The following is a 12,684-nucleotide window of genomic DNA, read 5'->3' as shown; positions in this document are numbered from 1 at the left end:
TACGTTTGAAGACATTTCATCTCTCCCGATGAGTGGAGGCATCTTATCACTCAGAGAGAGGTAGCTCGAGGCTCTTTAATCGTAGATTAGGGGCATCCCACTATGGAAGCACAATGGAGGCAACTTAAAGCTATAGTTATATGGCAAGTGAGAATATGAACATTACTAGAGATTAGACACTTGCATAAAGATATAAAATATGCTTGCATGCATTAATTAATTAATTAAAATATTACATGAAAACTTATTGTGGAACCGTGTGGAGACATGTGACCACCTTCAGAATATAATATCATAGAGTAAGACAATAGGTTTCAGAATTTACTTAATATAATTATATTTTAAAGTACTAAAACATGCAAAAGCATACCATTCAGAGACGAATTTGCAAAATGGACTCAAGATGTCAAAAAACGTCAGGATAGAGGTCTTTAAAAGATGTCAGATGTTCAAAGTCAAAGGTCAAAAGTGAAAGGTCAAAAGTCAAAGTCAAAATCAACAAACAAAAGTGAAAGTCAACGGCCAACGACTCAAGTCAAATTCAACGGGTTGGATCAAGGGGTCAATTGGTTCATTCAACAGTTCGGTCATACCGTTTTAGGATTAATTCAAGGTTAGTTTAGGGTTAGACTGGTTCAATCATACCAGTTCAATGTCTAAATCGGCATAAAAAATCCCCTTGCGCACAACGACACGTGGGGGCGCGGGGTTTCCTTTGGTGGTTAAAAAATCATGAAAAAATTCTTTAAAATATTTTAAGGCACAAGGAGTCACTTACAAATGTCACTGTTTCAAAAATATCGACAAAGTGGGTTTTAACGAAACCCAAATATTAAAACCTCCACCAGTTGGAAACGACGATGGATAATGATAAGCCAAGGACACCAAACGAACGAGTTTGACAAGACGAACGCAATGATGCCGGAGGTGTCGAACAACACTCACGGTTGGCAATGAATTGATGAAAATCCAAAAACGAAGAAGAGAGGGAGAGAGAAAGAAAGGACGATTAAAATTAATTTAAAAAGAAGGGGGAAAGCAAGCCAAACTCGAAAATGGGTATTTGAATACCTAACTTAGGCTAATTACGGTAGCAATCCTTACACTTTTAGGGAGCTCATAAATTGACCTCATAATTTTAAAGTATCACATTTAACCTATAATTTAGGATGTGATAACTCTCCCCTTTAAAACAATTTCAACCTCAATTTTTTGAACTGAACATAAAAACTCAGATCAGGTATCAACTCAACATCCTCAACAAAAATATGGTACTAGTCAGAACGGTAACGTCTCAGCATAAAGACATGGAAGACATTAATAATTGCTCAAACTCATGTGGCAACTCAAGTTGATATGTAAATGGTCATACTGAATGTCAAATCTAGTAAGGTACAATAAACCTCGACTCATTCGTCCTTTATGGCCAAATTTGAGTGCACTCTTCAAAGAAGATATCCTATGAAAGAATTGGCCACCCACATAGAACTCAATATCACTTCTCTTCTAATCGGTAAAATATCTTTGTCAAACAAAGATTGTGTAAGGTCAGATCCCACAATCCTCCTCTTAAGATAACTCAATTAATATATTAGAATACAACATTTATGACCATGCGAGGCCTCATAGAATATCATCTGAATACTAGTCTAATAACCATTATTATAGGCATAATTTGCCAACAGTAAACAATTAACTCAACTATTTCAAAACCCTATAATGTGACATTTCAACTTATCTTTCAGAATCTGAATAACCCACTCCAATAAACCATTAGATTACGGATAATAAGTTGTATTTAATCTCTTATACAGAGCTTCAAGAAGAGTCTTTTAGAATTGTGGCATAAATCTCAGATCTGTGTCAGAAACTATGGATAAGGGAACCTTACAAAGATGAATAATCTCAAAAATAAATAATCAAGTTAGTTATCAGAAATACAACTAGTTCAAACCAGAATAAAATGAATTGACTTGTCGAGATGATCGATAAAACACAAACTGAATCTTACTTGGACAAAGTAAGAGGTAATCCACTTAAAAAGTCTATAGGTATTCACTTCTATTCTCACATTGAATTATTTACGATCTCTAGAATAATACTCGAAATTGATTATTTCCCCTTGAGATACTCTGGATCAGAGTGATACAAATGTTATATCATTTCAGTTTTCAGAATATATCCTATACAGAGAGAAGTCTTATATACGTTCCACTTCAGAATACTTCAAAACTTATACTCATTCTAGAATAATGGACATCAAATACAGAGTTAATAATTTTAGAGAAATGAGTGTAATGCCCTAATCAAATCTGGCATGAAGTCTGATAGTTAGAGTGTCACTCTGGGCCACCTAAGTGGCTAACCATTTTTTAAAATCATTGACCAATTTAACCTTAAAGTGCGCATAAAATACTCAAAGTAAAAAGAGTTACAAAAATATAATTATTTAACTATGGGGAGTTCCCAACAATAATTCTAAAAAACATGACATTACAAAATAGAGTTATAACTCAATAAAAATAACTAGGGTCTATGACAGTACATGCCCCTATAATATTCAAGACATACTCTGAAGAAGGAATCAAGTTTGAAATCCAAGTCTAGCGAAGAGCTCCTTAAAACTAGCACCTAAGAACCGGTGCACGAAATTAGATTCAATACAGTGAGCTCATAAGCTTAGTGCCAAACAAATAACCCTACAATACTACATGCATTCAACACATATAGGCATGATCCAAGTATAGTAATGAACATATCATACACTAGAACAATAATAAGAGTAAGCATCATGGTGTAGCTCGAGTGTCACATAGCCTTACATAAATAATACCCCTCTTTACTTACTAAACTGTTAGGAAGACATGGGTCACAAAGCATCAACCTCTCCCTAAACATTGGGCTAAGTCCGGGTCACCTAGATTTGATACCTCACCGGACTAGTATAGTCCTCTAGAGTACTCGAAATGTGTCTGAGTCACATAACATTGACACAACGCTTAACTAGCATTCAAAGTGCCTAAGCAATACATTGGATATATTCGGATAATCCTTACTCAACAACACTAACATCGTACACAAGTGACTCAAATATCCACAATGTTTCCCTTAGTATCAAGCAAGCATAAGTCATATGAAACATTACCTCATTAAGATCTCATGTTATTATGAATTTTATTAAGTTATTTCACTTGTAAGCTTATTAGAAGGTTTCTCTCACCGATCCTCTTGAATTTCACCGTTCTAATTCAAGCTAGGCTTACAGCCTTAAAATTCATGATGGTACCGATACATCTATCTGGGTATCGATACCCCACTCCTGTGGTATCGATACTTTCAGAGTATCGGTACCAAATTTGCATTCCATGTTTGGAAAAATAGTCTCAGTAACGATACTAACTGGAAGTATCAATACCGATATCGATAATACTTTAGTATCGGTACCAAATTTGCATTTGACATATCTCGAGTATCAATACAAGACCACTCAAGTATCGATACCACTCGAACAGTATTGATACCCTCCTCACAAACTCTTACATTTTTTCTTCCCTCTACGGGCAGTATCGGTACTTTTCTTACAATATCGATACCATCGGCTTAGAATACTCTGTTTTTCTCACCAAATATACCCCAAATCTCTCTAAAAGTACCTCCAAGGCCTCTATTTGGTATTTAAAGCTTATTTAGCACTAAAGGAACATGAACGATCATCATTTTATTTAATAATAAAAATAATTCCCATTTTTTATGCTTTAGTCCTTAACTGCACACAAAGACTCAAACACTCATACAAGCATAAAAATTACATATGTTGATCTACAAGCAATAAAGAAAGGTTAGATTTAGGTTACCTTACACATAGAAGTTGTGAAAACGACCTCAAGCTCACCCAAGGACTTCATTCTCTTTGTCATTTTTCCTTGAGATGTCACCTACTTCTCTCACGAGAATAATCAATAGAAGTGAGTTATTAACCCTCTTAAAGGCTTATAAACATTACGAATATGATTCTTAAGGTATAGGAATGTTTTAGAGCTACCCAAAACTCTAAAACACAAAACCTCCGATAAACCCAATTATGGCCACCATGACCAAACCCCAAAGGTTGGGAGCTTAATTTGAAGCTCTTGATATGGTGATTTCAAGTCTTATCTTCACTAATATAGTCTGGGGATGCTTAGAAACAAGTTATTACCTTCGCTTGGTCAAAAAAAAGAAGAGGAATGAGGGAACTGAAGGGGAAAGAGACAATGGTTAGGAAAAAGAGACGTGGAAGAGAACTTCCCAATTTTATGTTTTGTTTCAGTTGTGACCTCGCTTCTCATAAAAGAGATTCAACCTTTAAAATTTTTAAGGGGAAAATCTCAATTTTGGTCCTCCTTGTTTTGGCTCCAATTCAAAAATACCCTTTTTAATCCTAATTGGGCTCAATTTAACCCTCCTCATGTTTGGACCAAGGCTTCTTACAAGCTTATTAGGTTTACCCAAAACCCTCTCGGGTTGACCAGAGACTATTAACCCGTAATTTGGGTGTTGCAACTCTCTCCTCCTAAAAAGAAATTTTATCCTCAAAATTTTCTTGAGTAAAGTAGGTGTGGATATTGAAGTTGCATGTCTTTCTCAGCCTCCCATGTAGCCTCCTCAGTCCCATGGTTCCTCCACAAGACTTTCACTAATGAAATTTGCTTTTTTCCTCAATTCATTGACCTCTCGATCCAAAATCCTTATTGGCTCCTCTTCATATGTCATACCTTGGCTTAATTCAATCTGCTCTATCGAAATGATGTGGGAAGGGTCAGAACGATACCTCCTAAGCATTGACAAATGAAACACAATATGGATGCACTCCATCTCCAACAATAAGGCTAGACGGTAGGCTATGGGCCCAACTATATCAAAAACCTCATAAGGCCCAATGAAACACAGAACAAACTTTTTTTTGGTCCAAACCGAAACACTATTTTCCAAAGTAACACCTTTAGGAAAACATTATCATCCACCTTGAATTTTATGTCCTTGCGCTTCAAATTTGCATACGCTCTTTGATGGTCAAAGGCTTCATTTAATCATACTTGAATCAAACAAACCTTCTCTTCAGTATCTCTGATTAGATCTGGACCAATTATCCTTTTCTCACTAAGCTCTTTCCAACACACACCTCCTACAGTACAACGCCTCGAAAGGATCCATTTGTATACTTGACTGGTAGTTGTTGTTGTATGCAAACTCAAATAACATTAGGTGATCCTCCCAATTACCCTTAAGGTCTATCACACAACATCTAAGCATTTCCTTCAAGATCTGAATCACACGCTCAGACTGACCATTAGTCTACGGGTGAAAAAAAATGCTGAAATGTAACCATGTACCGAAATCCTTGTGCAGAGCGTTCCAAAACCTTGACATGAAATATGGGTCTCGGTCAGAGATAATCGAAGTTGGAACATCATGCAATCTCACCATCTTCTAAACGTACAATCTATCCAATCTCTCAAGGGTGAAATTCATATAGACTTGCAGAAAATGAGAAGACTTAGTCAGTCGATCAACTACTATCCATGTGTCATCGTACTTTTCTCGAGTCATCGGTAACCTAGTCACGAAATACATAGTCACCCTATCTCATTTCTATTGCATAATCTGAATAGGCTGAAGCAACCCCAACAGAGCCTGATGTTCTACTCTAACTTGCGGACAAGTCAAACAGCTAGATACAAACTCGGTTATTTCTTTCTTCATACCTAACCACCAATACAACCGATAAATGTCTTGGAACATCTTATTTCTTCATGGACGAACTATAAAGTGTACCTTCCCAAGGATCTTAGCAAGTAATTCATTGATCGAAAGAACACACAATCGCCCTTGAAAGTACAATACAACACAATTCTTTAGCTCAAAACCCGATGTATTACCTTGACGGGTCTTATCCACTTTAGCCATCAAGTGGGTGTTGATTCTCTGAAGTTCTTTCACTTCTTTAACTAACTCAGGCTCCACATGAAACTCTTCTAGTAACCCACCATATTTGGTTAAACTCAAACACGCAAGCAAGGCTCACAGATCGGACACGATCTTTCGACTCAAAGCATCAGCCACCACATTTGATTTACTCAGATGGTAATTTATCACACAGTTATAATCCTTATACAAATCCAACCAATGATGTTCCCTCAAATTTAACTTCTTTTACGCGAGCGGATATTTCAAACTCTTGTGGTCAGTGAAGATGTAGCATTTCTCTCTAAAGAGGTAGTGCCTCAAAATCTTCAAGGCAAACACTATCGCAGAAAGCTTCAAGTCATGGGTAGGATAGTTAAGCTCATGAAGTTTTAATTGTTGGGACGCATACGTAACCACCCTACCTTCTTGCATCAAAATGTAACCCAAGCCATTTAGCAAAGCATCACTAAACACTGTATAATTCTTACCTGACCTGACTCTGGTTGAGTTAACACTGACGCATGACTCAAAATTTCCTTTAGCTTCTCAAAACTCCACTAGCGCTTATCATCCCAAACAAACGACTCTCTTTTGCAATAGCTTTGTCATCGAGACGACAATCATAGAAAATCCTTTTACAAAGCGTCAGTAGTAACCAGTAAGTCATTGAAAACTATGCACCTGGGTGACATTCTTCTATGGCTCCCACTCAATCACAACTCGAATCTTTTAAGGATCAACACAGATATCCTCAAAGGACACCACATGGCCAAAAATGATGCATCTGATAACCAAAACTCACACTTGCTAAACTTGGCGTATAACTGGCATTCCCTCTGGGTCTGTAACACGATGCAAATATGATAGCCATGCTCCTCCTTAGAGTACGAGTACACTAAGATTCCTTTGATGAACACCATCACAAACTAGTCCAGGTATCGATGAAAGATCATAATCATTAAATCCATGAATACGGTTGGGGCGTTCGTGAGGTCAAAAAGCATCACAAGGAACTCGTAGTGTCCATATCAGGTTCTAAACATGATCATTGCTATGTCGACATCCTTAATTTTCAACTGGTAGTAACCTGGCCTCAAGTCAATTTAAGAGAACACACTAGCTCACTTAAGTTGGCCAAACAAGTCATCGAATCTCAGAAGTGGATATCGGTTCTTCACTTTTATCTTATTCAGCTAGCGGTAGTCAATAACAACCTCATTGACCCCATTTTATTTTTCACAAATAACAATGGCGCTCCCCCAGGTGAAACAGCTGGTCGGATGAAACCTTACACCAAGTGTTCCTAAATTTATGCCTAAAGTTCCTTCAGCTCCGTCGTTGCCATGCAGTAAGAAGTATTTGACACCAGAAATGAACCTGACATAACCTCGTTACCAAAATCTAGTTCTCTATCAGGTGGTAAACCCAACAACTCTTCTAGAAACACATCATAAAAGTCCTTCACTGCACAGATTTCCTTGAGCTCTGTACTCAAAACACTATTATCCACTACGTGACCTAAGAATACCTCACAACCCATGATTATCATCTTCTAGGCCTCAAAGGTTGAAACAATCCTCGAGGTATAATTGAGATCCTCGCTATCCATCACCACTTTAGTTCTATCATACTTATGAAGTTTGAGTTATCTAGCACTGTACCTCAAACTTCCATCATGCTCAGATAGCCAATCTATCCCAACGATTACATGAAACTCTCAAAATAGTAGTTCCATCAAGTTGCTAGGGAAACCTTGTACTTGAATCTCCACTGGGAATCTATGGTGAACCTTGTCCATTAACACATCTAACCCTATAGGACTCAAAACTCGAACCTTGACTTCTAAGTCCTCAATTGGATATCGCTCTCTGGGATGAAGTCATAATAGATATAAGAATAGGTTGATTCAGGGTCTACTAAAGCAGTAACAGGCATACCAGATATTGCAAAGATACCTAGATGACATCAACAGCCTCGTAGTCCTCCTGACCTCTAACTGCGTACTGGCGGGAAGTAACCCTAGCCCCAGGACTTGCTACGGATCTAGTGGTGCCTTGGTTATGCCATCCAAAGGTAGAAATACCTCCTCTCTAAGAGGATCTCTGGCCTTTCTAAGTTGATTGAGAAACCCTTTGTGCCACGGACGATGTTACACTCCCTACCTGAGGTAATCCCTGATAAGGCGCTCATGTGATCCACAACCATAACAAACTCGAGAAACTCTATGGCACTCCCTAGAACGCCTCTTACCGTAATGTCTAAAAGTCGGGGGTTGTATGGTGTTGTTCGATCCTCTGGTACTCACCTAAGATGTTGAAATCAAAGGTCTCTGACAGTCCTTTAATCCTTGTCTACGACTTAGACCCTATTATGACATCTATAACTGAGTAAAGGAATGTATCCACGACCCTCGAGAGTCTCTGGACCTCTTGGATGAATTTGAGATGGTCTAGAAGTTTTTGGGGTCTTACGGATCTGTCCCCCGCTCTCGTTCGTGATACGAGCCCTCTTGTTCAGGATCTCTTCAATCGTCTTGGTCTGTCGGGTCAGCTCGATGAACACTCTAGGGAGTGAACATATCCATATGAAATCCCTGATTGAACCTTCTACAACTTCACTCCTTAGAGGAAACTAACTCTGGTGTGTGTTGGCTCAAGCGCAAGAACTTACTCTCATACTTAAACAAAGGGAAGCCACCTTGAGTCAGGTACAAGAATCTATCTCTTAGGTATTTGGTGTAGGATTCTCCAATGTATTTCAACTGGAACTTTGATAGAAATAACTCACAGATCAGTCACTCGGGCTCCAGTGCCAGCTTATGGTCTTCCACCAATCTATGGCATCACCCTTCAGCAGGACAGTGATGCACTCTAGCTTACCCTTGGGGGTAAGATGAAGTTGTCACAACGTGCAGAGTGTCTTACAAATCCATTAGTTAGTGGCTATAGGATCGTCCTCCTCAGAAACCATGAATTTAGTCATCTTCTAGCAACAGAGTATCTCGAACGGTGACTATTGAAACGGGTGCAATGGGTGACCTAGGGAGAACGTGATTTGCCTCAATGTTTGCGTGATATCTCTAAAAAAGGTGACCTTGTCTATACTGTCCTCCCCTAGGATATACATCTCTTTAGAATCGGGAGTAACTCGCCCTCTAAGTCTTTATCTAAGTAGGCACAACTCTCTACTCGGCCCTTCTGTCTATGGGTGGGGTCGTCAGCCATAACCTACATATTTCCAAGGAAAGAGAGGAGTCAACATTGCTAAATTCTAGACACTTAAGTACGCTTGACACTCTAGAGGAATGTACTTCATTGACACTTAAGAACTCTAACCCGAGGGTCTTAGAACCGACTGAATCTGACGCTCAGATACCAATAATGTATCGCCCTAATCTAATCCAACCCGAAGTCTGGATATTTAGAGTCACATGGGGCCACCTAAGTGGTTAACTACTTTTTTGAAATCGTTGACCAATTTAACTGATGCAAGCATGTTTTCACTACAAAGGGAGTACTCTTGAACATCTTTATACTGAATTTACTTTATATTGGTTCTATACTATATGTTATTATAATATATTTCATAATAAGAATATTAGTTATGTAGTTAATAAATAACTTAGTATGAACACATCATGCACATTGTTATTTTTTAATATTAAGCATGTTAGAATAGTCTTATAATCATATTAAGCATGATTATCACATATACATCAAGACAGCATAATTATCATTCATTTTATCAGCTCCTATGCATTCATTTTAGCACTTAGGCTTTATGCATTAGTTCATACATATTATAAGATGGTATATTTAGCTCATGACCTTCAATAATAGCTTACATTACCATATTCATGCATGGCAGCAAGGTATTTAGCTCATATCAGCTCAATGCCATGGACTTACCTTGTTTCCTTGCACATGTAGGTACATTGGATTATGAAACACGTCGGGGTAGCTTAGTGGATTATTTGGGCATCAAATGCAGCTCACAAACAACTCACAAGGTACATGGCAGCTCATGGAACACTAAGGAAAGCTCAATTCAGCTGGAGGAGCTCAAGTCTAGCTAAACTCAGCTAGTTGGACTATTTGAAGTTGAGTTACCAAAAGTGATATCAATGGTAGCTGAATGTAGTTGAACATACTGATATGAATCTCACAAGGACTATGCTAGGAAGCTCATTCACAAATAGCCCCTTGCTTGCTAGCTAGCTCCACACTCAAGCTAGCTTGGAGGATAACACATGCACGCCCAAGATGGTGCACATGACCAGCCTTCATCCCATGCACAAGGATGCACCACAAGGCTCCCTAGAACACCCATGTGTGTTCCATATGACCAGCCCCCATGTGCCTTACATGTGGTATCATTTAGGCGCCAAGATGAAGAGCCTTCTCACTATTTGGCCAAGTAGCATCTCCTCTCCTTTTTGGCACCAACTTGAAGGGACACAAGAGCTATTCAGCCAAGGGTTAATACCCTCCATTTAAACTGAACCATCATCTTTATTTGTAATTAAATTATGACTTTATAGGAAGACACAAGGGCTGGTCGAACCACCATGCATCTATTCGGCTATGCCTCTTCATTTCCTATAAATAGGCCATCATATTTCATTTGTAATCAGACATTTTTTATTAATTTAAGTGGGATTATTCTCTTTCTTAAGTCCTGGTGACTTTATCGACTTATCAAGTATTTTTATACTTGTGGCGTCAATCCCCTTCCCCTTGATACTTCTGGTTCCTAGTTCTTATAACTAGTGGGTCAAAGTCCTTTATACCACCCCTTAAAGAAGCAATATAAAGTATGGGTCTTTGCTCTCTATAGCATTAGTTCTTCTTTGAGTCTTCTTTAAGATACTACCTCACAACCATACCTTTGTTTCATCAACCATAAACCATAGCCATATCAACCATCTTCCGCTTCCATCACTCATTATTTAAATAGCATACCTATTCACCCATACGTTTACCACCCTTAACCATCTGTTTTAATTCATTCACTTATGCAGGTTGTTTTGCTTCCTTCCTAGATCCACAATCAATCGACAAGATACAAGTGCCTTACATCATTAACCTTAAAGTGCATCATAAAATACTCAAAGTAAAAAGAGTTACAAAAATATAAGTATTTAAATATAGGGGAGTTCCCAACAATAATTCTCCAAAACATGATAATACAAAATAGAGTTACGGCTCAATAAAAATAACTAGGGTCTATGACAATACATGCCCTCTATAATATTCAAGACGTACTCTGAAGGTTACATATTAGATAAGAGGGTAAAAAAGCTGACTTGTCTAGTCAGCAAGTTGTCTTAGACAAAAAAAAAGGACTAAAATAAAAGCCACAATGGGACATCTTAGACAAAAAAAAAAAGTGAGATGTTGGATGAGAGGGTAAAAAAGATGCCTTGTCTAGTCAATAAGTTGTCTTCCCAACTCTATTTTTTTGGAATACTCCTTAAGAACCATGATAGGTACGGATGGATAAGGTTATGTCATAATGGTGGGTGGTGTGGTCAACATGAAAATTTCATATCCAAAAATCTTTATTTCTTTGGTACAAGGTTCAAGACCCAAGGAGGTTTGGAAAATCCCATTGGTTGATTATTAGGAAAAGAAACAAATATACAAGTCGTAAAAGGAAACTATTATTGGAATATATATAAACCCCCATTTTGGGATATCTATTAGGCTCATCTTTTCGTCCTTACCCAAGTGTACGAAAAATGGCTACATAGATAAAAAATAATGAAGAAGATGATCCTTCTGAAGCTTCGAGTGATATGGGCTACAATTTTGTACCAACGATGGAGGCTGCGGAGCAGCCCCACCGATCACCATGAAAACCTATACTGGAATTGTCGTAGGCTAGGCATGCATGGTTGTTTTGTCGTTGAAAAATCTGAAAACTGTACTGGTCTTTTGTTGCTATGGAAGGAAGAAGTCCAAGTGACCTTGATTGGCTATTCGAGTTCCCATATTGATGTTGAAGTTGTTTGGTCTGAAATTCATTTTTGGTTTACTGTTCTATGGTGGAGTGCTATTGTAAGGAAAAATAAGAACTTTGATCTCTTCAATCGACTGGCTGGCACCTCTCAGCTACCATGGGTGGTTAAGGGCGACTTCAATGAGATCTTCTACTCGGAGGACGTTAAAGATCGAACGTGAACATGGAAGACTTCAGACTTGGTATTCTTAAGGCTGATTTATAGGATGTGAAACCCAAATCTGGTTGGTTTACCTGGACTTTAGGAAAAATAGGAAAAACCATATAAGGGAAAGTATAGATTGCTTTTTCACTTCGCAAATGTGGCTACAACTCTTGAAAGACAGTAGAGTGAAAACTGATACCACCAGTTGCTCTGACCATGCATCAATTGTTTTTGAGCTTCATAGAGCTTTTACCCCTCCCACAAGAAATTACTAGGGGGTTACTTCATGTTTCACCCTTATTGTGCCAGAGAGGAAATTTGTAAGAAGGTAGTAGGAGAAGCTTGAAGTGGCATGACAGGAACTATTACTAACAAGATGGAGGCTTTCGAAACCAAATTGTGAAGATGGCATAAGAGTTAAAGAAATATAGTAAAAAACAAAGAGAAGAAGCTCCGATTTCTCATAGGTCGACTGGAAGAAGAATTAATCATTGAGGAATTAGTTGAGAGACTCATCCAAGCTAAAAAAGATCTAAAAGAGCTTATTAATAAAGATGAAGCCTACTGGATAC

The sequence above is a fragment of the Hibiscus syriacus genome, unplaced genomic scaffold (assembly GCF_006381635.1).
Source record: "Hibiscus syriacus cultivar Baekdansim isolate YM2019G1 unplaced genomic scaffold, ASM638163v2 tig00110528_pilon, whole genome shotgun sequence".
Taxonomy (NCBI): domain Eukaryota; kingdom Viridiplantae; phylum Streptophyta; class Magnoliopsida; order Malvales; family Malvaceae; genus Hibiscus; species Hibiscus syriacus.
This window is presented reverse-complemented; position numbering follows the sequence as displayed.